Here is a 14,742-nt window from a genome sequence, read left to right as displayed (position 1 = left end):
TAAAAATATAGTAAACTTCATTGTCCGTACCTTGTCTTGGAAACATGCTACCATGGAAGAATTGATATGTGCTATCCCTCATGAGCTTCAATAGATCATCATAACCCTAAGAACATCTCCTGGGACCTTCATGACGTTGAGACACAATTCCACAGAATTTGTTATGGAATTGAACCGAATCTACACATCCAATCACATGAGTAAAACCACATAAAAGGAGATTTCATGTGTCATGGAGGTGCCATTATGAAACTAGTCACTCACCCTTTACTCTCTATAAGAGGGAAGAGCTCCTCCAAGTAGTTTGTAAGCTCCGCCTCACCTAGAATTTGGGATGATGATTTATGGGGAATTATCATTGAGTTCATGAGACTAGTTCTTTGGCAATGGACATCTGAACCTTTCGTGTACCAGTATTTCTATCCACCCTTGAAACCCTCTTCACTCACCATCTCTCAAAACTTTTCCATAGACTCTTTCGATGTGCCTGGTTGGACCTCATGATCATGCTGTCCAAGGTGGAACATTAAGCATGTGAATGTATTGTCCCATGGCATAACATAATAAAGCATTGCTTTGCAAAATGCCACACACATCCCTGGTGTCTTGCAATAGAAACACTTCATTGTACCATCATCATCTCGGAATACATCTTTTTCTTCTACTGCCTTTAAATGCCATTCTATTTCTCTTCCTAGTCCAAAGGATATGTGGACAAGAATTTTATTGGCACTCCAACTCACCAACGCAATAACATATACGTGTAGTCCCATCAAAAGTGACATTTGTAGTAGTGGTCTTTGTCCATAGGTGATGATCATACTTCGCTTCCATCCCATCCATAGGGTATACTTGTCCAAGTGTCGCTCGAAACTCAAACATAACATCCCCATCATAGAACCTTAGTAGCTCTATTACTTGTATTGGATCACTCACACTCTGTATCATTTTTGTAAGGACTATGGATCTACATTGTTTAAGTATCTTTGTCACAATACTTTGGCTTCTCTTGTCAATGCTACCACATGGGTTTAGCAGTCGTTTCTCTATGAATGGTTCCTCTTCTTCTCTATGAATGGTTCCTCTTCTTTATCCACATCGATGAGACGATAACTTTAGGGGTACCTGCCGCTCCATCGAAAGGAGAGTCAACTTCAACAGCAGAATGTACTGATGACCCTCATTCTGAAGAAATGATGCATGGAGAAGGTGATTCAGCATTCACCATCTTGTCACTGATAACTCTGTAAATATATGGGACATCCTCCTTTGGAATATAATATGTCTTCTTATCAATATCTTTATATTGTGGAAGCTCTATGGTTGATGAGATACCGTCTTATAGCTCCATCATAGCAATTAAACATTTAAACCTTCGATTTGGTTGCAACTTACTATCCAAAGAGCTTTTACATATTATAGCCTTGCCATCAAGAAATGGGATGTGAAGTGAATCCTCACGCTGATCTGGGAATATGATAGTCGCCTCCATCAATAAGAAAGGGAGTGAGAGAGGACAATTGATAAAGGACAGTAGGTTAGAGCGGATTAAACACAATCGTTTTGAAAAAGATGGAGGAGCCGTTAGAGAGACATAATCGTTAGAGAGAGAATATGTCAGAAAACAAAATTTTACCTTTTTGTATTTTGAGAGAGAGAGAGAGAGAGAGAGAGAGAGAGAGAGAGAGAGAGAGAGAGAGAGAGAGAGAGAGAGAGAGAGAGAAGGCTTATTACATGCTAATATATATATAAAGTATTAAATTATATAAGAGAGATATTAAAAAAGAAAAGAAAAATATAAATATTGAGAGGGAAGAGAGAGAAAAAAATATAAATGATTTAAGGAAAAAAAGTCCCTTTTTTAAAAGGTTTAAAAAGGCAAAGATAGAAGGCATTTAAAAAAATGGGGGCGGGCTGTCCCTCAAGAATAAATCCCACGGGATGTTTAAGAGGGTGGAGGCACGAGATCAACGGGTGAGGAACTAGACACAGGACCCGGAGGGCGGATGGCCGTCGATCTTGAGGCTATTGTAAACTCGGCCCAGTTTGTAAACTCGGTCACGTTTGTAAACTCGTGGGAGTTTGAAAACTTGGCCAGCCTAGAATGGCGGCGCCACCTAGCAAGCATGGGTGACACGTTTGACACGTTTGGCGCGGGATGCGTGCGAAAATTGGGCTTTTGTAAACTCGGGCAAAAAAGTAAACTTGGGCCAGCAGCCAGCCAACTCTGGATACGTGAGGCTCTCAAGTCAAGTGTGTCTAGCCCAAGAGCAACCGATGAGGCAAGATCAAGGGTGCAGGAGAAACACAAGAGGAGGGAGCAATGCACTCTCTTTTTGCCTTAGAACCAAATGCCTTCGAGTTTGATGAATGCTTGGATCAGGATGTGCAAAGCTCAGATCCAAGTATTGATGATTCAGACATCCCAGACATGGACAAAGATTCTAGGGAGAGTTTTTTAGCCACACTGTGTGCTCTACCAAATCCTTCGGATTACGTCTCATCCACATACTTCGTGTTTGATAGGGAGAGCTATAAGCTTATGCTAGCAGATCTTCAAGGGGGTGTCCACGTCACCTTTGGAGACATTGAAAGAATGTGACAGCAAAGGGATTCATGACTTGAAAAAAATGGAGGAGGATGAAGGATGCCATTGGATTGGTTCAAGGTGGTGAAGGTTGGGATTGCTATTGGCTATGCTTGAAAGCAAGCCCCCATTTATTAATTGCACCAATGGAAGACTGGGAAGGAGTTGTTCAAGGAAGTCATTGTGATCCTCGGCATGGAGTTCACTTAGGGATCAAGGCTACACTTGACATCATCACATCAAGGTGGTGCACTGATAAGAAAAAGCATGGTATACATGTTTCTTATGTCAAAGATGTGATTAAGTCATGTGAACTTTTGAAGAGCATCAACAAGAAATTTAATTTTGATAGTTTCCTTGACTTGCACAATAAGAAGGATCAGAAAAGAGTGGAGAAGGAAGTAATATACACGGATAGATCCACTGTGGAGGATGCCCTGGCTGACATCATGATCAAGCATAAGGTGAGGCTAGTCTTACTTCATTCTATGCATAAATATGGGCCATCTAAGACACATATTGAGTATATTTGTCATCAAGGTGGTAGAGTTGGCTGGAAGGGAGATCACACATAAAGATTAAGGATGTCGAAGAAGTGTGGATGCCTCTTCAAGGTGCAGGTTGAGTACGTTGATGGGCTGGATAATGTGTCCATCATCTTGTTGGCACATAACGATGGTCATGTTCCGGGCTCTCGCAATGACTTGTGCCATTTGCACGTGCATCCCCACAAGTGTTGATGTCTTGCATGGATGATATGTTTGATGTCGGTACATGTCGGCATGCAGCAAGGATGTCCACGTCAAACGAAAGCTTCCACATGCAAAGTGTCTCACCGTTGGATCGTGTCACTTTAGGTTCTTCATGATCCCTAAGGAAGTTCAAACGATGTCTTACCAATTGCGTATACAAAGTAAATGTGTAAGCACTACTCTTAGCTTTCGCGTAGAATGAGCGGGGACGGTGACACAACCATTTTCTTCACAGGTGTAGCAGGGTGGGGCGTAGGAGGGTGGGTTGCCCTGGATGTGTGAGTTGTATTTGAGAAAGATGTGAGTTGTAGTTGTATAAAAGGTGGGGATGTACTTGAGGTTGAGGAGGATTGGTATGCACTATCAAGTGTTCTTAGCCATTGCTGTGAGTACGCTCCAATATGTTGTGCATCTCCACTTATGTTTGTCAATTGGTTTGATTAGGCATTCAATCCGACTACCACCAATAAGGATGCCGCCCATCTCTTGCGCTTCCCCTGCCACCACCAATAAGGACGCCGCCCACTGCAAGATGGCCAACTGCTCGCTCCCAGTCTCCATTCCTTGCCCTCTTGCTTTACACCAAAGGCCGCTTACTGCAAGATGGCCACATCGGATGCTTGTGTGAGGAGTTGCTTGGTGATGCCGTATCTACACCAGTAGCCCCCGACCATTGAAAGTTTCTCTTCAGCATCGTCAAATCCACGTGGACAAACCCCAAGGCAGATGCTAGTCACCAAGACGTACAGAGTAAAGATAACTTCATCAAGCTGATTTGTGCACTGCCCAATGGATCAATAAACACTTCTTAGTACTTTCCCTCCTCTCTAAACTCTGTTTTACTTAATTTCGTGGATTTCTCTCTTTCTAGCTCTGTTTTGATTTGTTTGAGTGTCTCTCTCTCTCTCTCTCTCTCTCTCTCTCTCTCTCTCTCTCTTCCTCTGTATCCTATGGTGGATCTCTCTTTCCCCTTCTCTCGCTATCCTGTGGTGGATCTCTCTCTCTCTCTCTTGGTGAATTCTCTCTTTCTTTCTTTGTCCTGTGGTGGACATCTCTCTAAATCTTGTGGTGGATTTCTTCTTCTTCTTCTTCTTCTCTCTCTTCCTCCTCCTCTTTATATCTTGTGGTGGATATTCTTTTCTTTTTCTCTCAGTTTGTGGCTTGACATTATGGTTTATCTTCTATCCTCGGCCTCATAAGTGATCCTACAAATTTGATGGCACAAGAACAACCTCTTGCTACATGGACACTCTAGTTGCATGGATGTGCTCCTCATCCTCGAAATCGGCATTGGCATCACATATGTACCTTTTTTTAATCCTTGTTTACCGGGATGGTAAACTCTTATGACCCAGGGTATCTGTAGTAGGGTGGGTTGCCCAGATGTGTGAGTTGTATTTGAGAAAGATGTGAGTTGTATTTGAGAAAGGAGAGAGAAAATGTGTGTTTGTGTGAGTTATATCCCATATGCACATGGGTGTGGACACCTTAATGAGTTGTATAAAGGTGGATGTACTTGAGTTTGAGGAGGATTGGTATGCAATATATCAAGTATTCTTTGCCATTGTTGTGAGTACGCTCCAATACATTGTGCATCTCCACTTATGTTTGTCAATTATTTTGATTAGGCATTCAATCCTACTACAAAGGAAGACTTTCCAAGAATGATTGGGTGGAAATGTTTGTGGAGTCATTGAACCTGAAGGCCCAAAAGAACGTATTCTTCAGATTTTAAGTCACTTTATTTGCTTTACTTAGTATACTGCCTTCTTTGTTGTGGTGAGAATATGATTTGTAACTTTGTGAATGGATAGTGACTTTGTGCCCCTAATGCTTGTATTGTCTTTTGTAGGTATTGTATGTCTAACCTTATGACATGTTGAGATATTGAGCTCAACTAGTGCGATGGTGGACATTGATGACCCGCCTGGGTGATAGCTTCCACACTTATATCACTAGCATGGTTGGTGTGCGATTATGGTTGATAGTGGATGACAGGTTGTGTGATAGCCACTTTGGAGTACTAGAGCTATGGCATAGTTATAGTGTCAGCTCATATAGTCGGGTTCACACACTATAGACCGACCACTTTGTATGTTGTTGTATATGAAAGTACTTTCCTTTTATGTATGTACTCTTATCTTTTAGTTATATGGTTATAGAGAACAGAAGAAGATAGAAGAAAATTTAGCCATCCATCTCTCGTATGTATTTCACTCTCTTGTGTGTGTGTGTATTTTCTTGCAAAGAACTCAAGCTCTCTCTCTCCCCCACATTCTCCTTATGCTATCAAAGCTCCAGTTCGTGTGAGAGCTAAGGAGGTAAGCAATAGGCAAGAACAAGCAAGCAAGGAAGCAATACACAGATAAGAGCATTATCATCTCTTTCCCTTCTTGGTTTAGATATAACACTCCTTGGTAGCTCTGGGAGCTACACATCTCCGATTGAGGACATGTCTTCTCGGAGATTTGGAGGTGCATGTGTGATACGTTGTACTTTATACTGGGGTTTTTTGGCTAGAATCGCGTTTCGGGTGCGTCTCAAGCTCCGTTCTCACTACAAGGTATTGATAGTTTTGGGAAGTTCTGGTTGAGAACTATCTTTGGTCGAAATCTGGTTATTGCAATGCAACAGTGCATTTTGGGAGTACAAATAGTGTTTACACATGTATTATTGACATTGGGTGTATGTACATGTAGTTTAATCAGATCTAGTGACCTATAGGTTGTGCGCTGAAGTACCGCTGCAGTAGTCACAGAAGATACTACTGTGTTACAAGTTGCATCATAAAAATTGTATGTTGTAGTTTTTTTATTGTTGTAGGAAAACATGTGGTGACGGAATCAATCATATTTTCAGTGAGAAATTGGACAAGAACAACTTCCATGCGGGCTGAAAGTTAAAAATAACCAATTTCCTTATGGGTAAAGGATTTTGGGACTATGTTCGAAGGAGACAATAAGGAGCCTCTTGAGTTGTTTGAAGAGAATGCCACTCTAGTAGACATAAAGGTATTAGAACCAGGATGCAAGGAAAGTCATGTATTGGCTTTCAATTAGTGTCATAGACACGATAATAATACACATACAGGATGCCAACACTCCAACAGTTGCGTGTGGCAAAACCTAGTGCAGATGTGCCAGACCAACACAACGGTAAGGAAATTGCAGCTAAAGTAAGAGCTACATACTGTGGAAAAGAAAAGCATGTCAATCACAATGAGTATGCTTAAAAGATGAAGGACATTATTGAATCTCTTGGGTCTATCAATGTATCGATGAAAGATGATGACGTAGTAAGTGTGTACTTGAATGGGCTTGGCAAAGAGTATAAGAAGCCATCTAAGACCTCCATTGTAGTTAGAGAGAATATTCCCAACTTTCAGGACTTGGTGTCTATGATGTTGATCATAGAAGAAAAGTCTTTAGGTGAGGACTCTTCTTCACAAAGCATGACCACATCAGAATAGGCCTTCTACTCCAATTCAGGTAGAGGCAGAGGTAGAGGTCGTGGTTGAGGCCAAGGTGGTGGTGGCTGATAATAAGGAAATCAAAATTCTAGATAACAACAGTCCAATGATTCACAACAACAATCATACATAGGTGGAAGAGGCCAGTTTAGAGACAGGGGGAGCCAAAGAGGCCGAGGTGGTCAACAAAGAAATCAGAATGCAAATAGCATAGAGTGCTATTATTGTAGCAAACTAGGGCATATGGTAAAGGATTGCTATAAAAAGCAGAATGACATTAAAAGTGGAAAGTTATAGCAAGGTAACTATGTATCATTTAGTAAACAAGGAGGTGATGACAGAAGTGAGCAGTTGTTTGTGATGCAGCACATGCTCAGTTCCATAACATGAGATGTGTCAAGATCTCAAGATACATGGTATGTGGATTCTAGTGCCTCTAACTGTATGACAAGTCATGCTGAGTGGTTTAGAGACATGCAAAAAATGAAAAAACCAGGCTATGTAGAAACATGTGATGATATTGCGCATGCCATTGCACATGTTGGTAAAGTGCCATTGTCTATGCAGGAAGGCAAAATGAATTACTTGGTAGATGTACTTCATGTTTCAAATATTACAAAGAACTTGATTTCTGTTGGATAGATAGTTGAGCAGGGTCTGCAAGTGAGGTTTAATTCTCAAGGATGTTTTGTGGAAGACTTCAAAAATCAGTGTCGCTTGGTTGCAAAGGGTAACAAAAATGGCAGGATGTTTACTTTGGATATAAACATGCCTGAAGTAAAGACATCCATGTTTGCGCATGGAACGGGTGTTATTGCAGATATTGACATATGGCACAAGCGCATTGGTCATGTGAATGTACAACAATTGAAGTCTATGCAGGCCTAAAATATTGTTTACAAGTTTACTAAAGTTTAAGGTTGATGGTATGCACAAAGTATGTGAAGCATGCTAGCTTGGTAAGCATGCCAAACATACTTTCCCACATGAAAAGCATGTCACTGCAAGGCCATTAGATGTCATACATTCATATGTATGGGGACCAACCAAGACTACAACAATTGTAGGTTGCAAGTACTATGTTACATTCATTGATGCCCACACTAGGAAAGTGTGGGTTTACTTCTTCATGAAGGAGAAAAGTGAGGTGTTTACTCACTTTTAGAGATATAAAGTCTTGGTCGAGAAGGAAAAAGGCATGCAAATAAAATTCTTGAGATCAGATGGTGGGAGAGAATATTACTCTAATGAGTTCAACGATTTCCTGAGCAAGCAGGGAATCAAGAGACAATTTATATGTATGCAGGTACACTCCGCATAGAATGATGTTGTAGAAAGAAAAAACAAGCACAATGTAGAAGTGGCATGTGCCTTGATGGTTGAAAAGAATATGCCACATTATTTTTGGGTAGAAGTAGTAGCAATTGCTATGTACATTATGAACAAGACACCCACTGTAGTTGTTCATGGTATGACACCTAAATAAAAGTTAGCAGGCCGCATAAGATTGGATGTGTCTCACTTGAAAGTGTTTGGGTGTATTGCATTTGTGCATGTTCATGATGAAGTGAGAACAAAGTTGGATCCAAAGGCAAAGAAATGCATCTTTATTGGTTATGCTATGAAGCAGAAAGGTTATAAATGTTATAACCCTACCACTTGTGTGAGATGCGAGTAAGTGGAGATGTTGTTTTTGATGAGATGAGTAGTTGGTATGCACCAGCAGTGAAGGCAACAGAAGATGCAGATCTAAGAAGTACTGAGGTTATACCACATGTAGAGCAGTAATTACAGGTGCTTAGTGGACCTGGAGAGTCCTCTAGCAATGGATCCAATGTTAGCCCATGGTCAGGCACGTTGAGGATAAATGTAGGTACACATGTATCACGCAAGGGGAAGGAAAAGGTAGATTAACCCTTTGTGCATGATCTGTTAGCAGGTCACTCATATGTAGATGGTGCCTCTGCGGCTATGAAGAGTAGAGCCTTTATGAGGAGCTTGTCATTCCATCTATGGATACTCTTGGTGTAAGGAGTTATTTTGAGGACACTTGGCAGTGATCCAGGTCTATGAGGGTTAAGTACCCTGTTGACAGGTTGAGATATGATGGATATACAATCCCATCATTATGCTTACATGGTTAAAGAAATACAAGAATTGGAGCCCACTTCTTTTGAGCAGGCACTTGGAAATAAGAAAGATGCCATGAATGAGGAGATTGCATCATTGGATACAAATGCAACATGGGAGTTAGTGCCTTTGCCTAAGGAAAAGAAGCCAATTGGATGTAAGTGGGTGTATAAAGTCAAGCATAATGCTGATGGTTCAATGAGCAAGTATAAGGCAAGATTGGTGGCCAAAGGCTATGCACAGTCTTATGGCATTTACATCAGATGGATGTAAAGAATGCCTTCTTGCATGGTAATTTGCTAGAAGAGTTTACATGATGCAACCACCAGGTTATGAGAGTGATGCACACTCAGATTTTGTTTGCAGGTTACGTAAAGCCTTGCATTGCTTGAAGCAAGCACCTAGAGCATGGTCAAACAAGATCGGGGAGTATCTTGTTACCATTGGATTTCGGATATCCAATGTAGATTTTTCACTTTATGTGAAAAAGATAGATAGAGGAATCATGCTATTAGTCATCTATGTAGATGACTTGATTATCACTGGTGATAGTGATGTTGATATACAGGATGTCAAGAGGCTTTTGAAGAAAAAGCCTGAGATAAAGGATTTGGGTGAGCTATGATATTTCTTGGGCATAGAGGTGGTGAGATCACCTCATGGTGTTTTGTTATTGCAGAGGCAATATGGCTTGGACATGTTGCCAAGTATGGTATGACAGGCTGTAAGCCTATTTCAGGGCCATTGGAGTAGAACACAAAGCTTTTCGCATATACAGGTGAGCTTTTGAAGGACCCCACTACATACAGGCACATAGTGGGTAGCTTGATCTACATAACCATTACTAGGCCAGACTTGAGTTATGTTGTTGGACTTGTGAATCACTTTATGCAGGCCCCTAGGAAGCCACACTTGGATGGGCTAGACGGATTTAGGTACATAAAGTCCACAATTGATTATGGAATTTTCTATGAGGCTGGTATAGAAGAGATACAGCTACATATGGATACACAGATGCTAATTGGGTTGGTAGTGTTGTAGATAGGAGGAGATCTACGAGTGGTTTTATGTTCTCATTTGGGAGTGTTGTTGTGAGTTGGAGAAGTAAGAAGCAGCCAACAATTGCCTTGTCGTCGCGAGTACAAAGGTAGAGTTCAGGGGTGCTGCTCTATGATAGCTTGTGAGGTTGCCTGGTTTCAGAAGCTACTTGGTGATATGGGTGAGCCCATGGATAGAGAAGTTGTCATTTATTGTGACAACATGAGTAGCATACACTTGGCTAGTAACCCAGTATACCATGCTAGAAAAAACCACATTGAGGTGCACTATCACTTTGTGAGGGAGAAGGTTCTAGCATGTGATGTAGATCTGGTATATGACAGCACAAAGGATCAGGTGGCTGACATCTTCACGAAGGAATTGGGCACAGAGAAGCTCCACAGGTTTAGGAGCTTACTAGAGTGTAGTGTGTGGAGTTGAGCTCAAGGGGGAGTGTTTAGATATCGAGCTCAACTAGTGCTACAGCGGCCATTGGTTGATGACCCGCCTGGGTGATAGCTTCTGCACTTATGTCACTGGCACGGTTGGTGCAATTATGGTTGATATACTGCCAGTGGATGACAGGCTATGTGACCAACCACTTTAGAGTACTAGAGCTATGGCATAGATATAGCGCCAACTCATATATAATCGGGTTCACACTATAGACTGACCACTTTGTATGTTGTTGGTTAGGAGAGTACTTTCCCTTTATGTATGTACTCTTATCTTTTAGTTATATGGTTATATGGAAAATTCAACCATCCGTCTTGCACTCTCTTGTGTGTGTGTGTGTGTGTTTACTTGCAAAGAACTCAAGCTTTCTCTCTCCCCCACATTCTCTTTATGACCCAAGTGCGCCAGAGGAGACAAAAAGGCCTTTCGTCATTGTCATCGAGGATGAGTGGATGTTAGAAATTGCTCTTCATTTCTCCAAGCACAACTCTTGGGCCTTGGATAGCACATTCAAACAAATGTTTTTGTCTTGCCATTGTACGTTGTTGTCTTGCCAAACCAGCATGGTGTTGGCTTGTTGCCTATATGGTTTGTGATGTGCATGAATGACCCTAGCACCAACCAAGAGAGCATTGCTCTTGAGCTAACCATGAGGGCCATCTTCTCAAGGATGAGTGCTCTTCGACCAAAGGCTATAGTCATAGACAAGTCCATTCAAGAGCTTGAGGCTATTTTGAAAGCGGTTGAGGAGTTTCCTCATTGCTGGACTGAAGACCATGAAGGGCATCGAGTACAAAGTGAATGCCATGTTTTAGTGTGCTGGTTTCACATGAAGAAGGCATGGGTGGAGAATCTTCTCCCTCAAGCCCGGTAACACAAGAGAGACCATATCTACAATGCCTTATCGGAACTTATGCACACACCTACTGAGGAAGAGTTTGATGTAAGGTATCAACTTCTCATGATGAGCTACTCCTTGCATGTGAATGTGCAACGATACATCTCGAATGGTTGGTGTGCAAAGACATGCATATGGCGAGAAAGGTGGCCAAAGTTTGGATGCTTGTTTCCACATTGCAATGTTGACACAACTAATTTAGTGGAGAGATTATGGCAGTACATCAAGTACACACTCTTAGATGCTAGGATAAATAGACCTGTCCTTCAATTACTGCATGCGCTTATAGGTGATTCTCTCACCAGTACTTGGATGGGAGGGATGTTACTTGATTTTTTCAAGCAAAAGCAAGAACTAGGTGGTGGCTTCTTGCCCTATAATAATGTGCTCTTTGTACTTTGCTCTTACATTTACTATATGGTTTTCATCTTCTTGCTTTGCTTAATGGTTTGCCTCTTTTTAGGTGATTGTGGTCGGTTTAATACATATACGGCACAAAGCAAGAGAGATACAGCTAAGTTGGCAGGAGAAAAGATACTGGAAAGGTTCAAGGCTGATCCTTCCACTCTTTCAGTTGTTGTGAATGAGGCCTCGATGTTTTTTGGGATTTAGAGTGTGAGCACACAGTCCCATTGCTACTTGGTCAACATATGCGGTCAAACTACTGTGAGTGTGAGCACACAGTCCCATTGGTACTTGGTCAACATATGCGGTCAAACTACTGTGAGTGTCCGGATCGGATAAGTGATTGTAAGCACATGTACGGGATTTGGCTTATACTCAAGGAGCACTTTCCACACCTGCATTCCATATTGCCCATTGTTGGCTCTATGCATGCAATGGCCAGAATGTCTGCCTTGGAAGACACGCACAATGAAGCTGATGTTATGGAGTTAAAAGTTCATGCTACCTCATCTCAATAGCTTGGCAACGATGCGAATCTACTTGCCTCCATTTAGGATTTAAAGAAGGTTCTTGAAAATGTTCAGAAGGATCTCCCCACATTTAGGTCCATGGTCAAGGAAGAAACTCTTCGACAACTAAAAATATCTAGGGACAATCTCTTAAATATGCTAACTTCGAATGAGATTGAGCTGCCAACCAAGGGCGGCATTAGGCAGGTTCAATTTAATGTCACGCAGACACGACTTGGGCATGAGATACGACCTTCTACTCACAACAATGTACATGCAAAGCCATGCTCTTCTCAGCCAGCAAAGCGAGCATGTACCGGTGTCTTGAGAGGTGCAAGCGCTGCAATGTGGCAGAAGTCGAGTGCGCTTCAAAAAGAGGCCTCGTGTATTTTGCCCCCACTACTGTAGTAAAACCTTGATGGTAGAGCCTTTGGAGATAGTTTCTTGTCACACTTGCCATGCATTGCTCCCATTATCCTAAAGACGTGCCTGTTGGCTTGCAAAATCACTTCTTGAATCGTGTTGGATAGGTATGCAATGGCATGCATGTGTTTCGAGCAATTCGCCATTGCATGTGTTTCGAGCAATTCTTAGTTCTTGCACCCATGGAGAGGGCCAAAATGATGAGAGGCACTTCACCCTAACTCTTCCATGTGGAACTAGACTAGAAAAGGTTTTTGTATCTCAAGTTTGGATTATGCTTTTGCTTTGTCCATGATATCTATACTCTGCCAATCATGATATATATACTGTTTTGTGATGTTGATAATGCAAGCCTTTCTGATCCAATGTCTCTTGAATTATCTGTGACCTTAGGCAACTTAAAAATGTTGGACAATAAGCTCATTCTCTGATCAACAAGCCGCCCAGCCATTCTCCATAGTAAAAGAAAGGCAACTATTGTTGCATCTATGAGCTTGATTTTGCTCATTGTTGATGGAACACAAACAACTCTACATGACATGATAAAATGGTATCAGTATTTGTTTTCATCGTTCATGCCATGAAGCACAATATTCATCAATTTGTTGAATGATTTTCAGCAAGGTCAAGGAGAATCGATGCATACATGCATTAATCGCTTTATTAATAAAGTACAAGCCAGAAGAGAGGCCTAGTGACACTCCAATGATAGTTAGGGAGAATCAATGCATACATGCATTAATCGCTTAAAGACCCTACGAGGAAGTAAAAGCCAGAAGAGAGGCCTAGTGACACTCTAATGATAGTTATATTCTCAAGGGTGTTAGATCCAAGGACTTGTCTAATGTGCTATACATAGCCCATCATGGAACATTCATTGCATGTTGCCAAGACGCAATTGATTATGATGATGAAAACCTAGAGGGCATTGGTAAGAGCAATATATAGCACTATAATCCCAGAAAACCCCAAGCACAGACTCCAATCTGATCCCAAAACTGATCTTAAAACTCTGTCTAACATCAGTTCTTTGTCCGCCTAATTCAGTTGATAGTCAGTTTAAGTCCACCAGGGTCAGATCTACTACCCAAACCCTCAGATCTCTTGGTTTTTGTCTTCTGCTTAGACTCCTGACCTCTCTTTGACACTGTTGAACCTTCAGCTGACTCTTCCCTCACTCAACTGATCCCACTCTAACTCAACTGACTCCAGATGTCAGCTGAATCCAGACGTCAACAGCTTGATCCGTATGATTTATAGACCCTCTACAATGCCTCATCTATCATCTGCTAACACTGTTAGACTTTTAGTTGAACCAGCAGGCAGATCTCAGCTGACTCTGATTTCATCACTCTAGAATCCTCTGGAGCCCAAAGCTTCAAACCCTTTAGATCCCACAATAACAAAACCCTACTAATCTTCTTCTGATACATGTTGACTATCTTTTGATACTTGCTGATTGTCTGCTGACACATGCTGACTGTCTACTAGCACGTACTAACTATCTACTGACACATTAGCTGATTCCAGTTGACTCTCAACTGACCCTATCTCGTGATGTACAAGTCTTTCATCCTTCAAATCTGACTGCAAAACATTCAGTTATATTCTAACCTTTGACTACAAACCCTAGATGTCTAAAACCTGTCTCTCAGTCTTCAGCCCACAGCTACTTGACCTCTAAAGCCCTCTAGCTATAGCTAGATGACTCTCACTTGCAAATGGTGGATCAAAAAGAGCTTGAAGGAGGGAACCATGCAATATGCTGTAGGAAAGAGCATGGCTAGGCCGACTAGTTCATAGATTTATTGTACAAGATGATCTAGGACAAGGATATGGACCCCTCTAGGATCTCGAGAATAAAGGGTGTCTTTTCTTAGAATGAGTTACATGTTTAAATCAAGAAAACTTGTAATCAAACTTTCTCGAGCATTGTATGATATTTTCTTGGTTACACAAAATGCATGATCTCAAGGTCACCTAAATATTGATATTAATTGTAACTCTTCAGCACTTTAGTTTAAACAGATGGAACAAATTATTGAATATGCAAAAAGGAACAAATTAGTGAATAT

At 41.4% G+C, this 14,742-nt stretch overlaps 1 pseudogene; it reads left to right on the top strand.

The window, feature by feature from the left end:
• Positions 1-11,102: 11,102 nt before the first annotated feature.
• LOC147608496 (uncharacterized) lies at positions 11,103-11,942 on the top strand (annotated as a pseudogene).
• Positions 11,943-14,742: the final 2,800 nt, after the last annotated feature.

The sequence above is a fragment of the Cibotium barometz genome, chromosome 53 (genome assembly GCF_041138505.1).
Source record: "Cibotium barometz isolate CiBa-2024 chromosome 53, ASM4113850v1, whole genome shotgun sequence".
NCBI lineage: Eukaryota > Viridiplantae > Streptophyta > Polypodiopsida > Cyatheales > Cibotiaceae > Cibotium > Cibotium barometz.
This window is presented reverse-complemented; position numbering and strand designations above follow the sequence as displayed.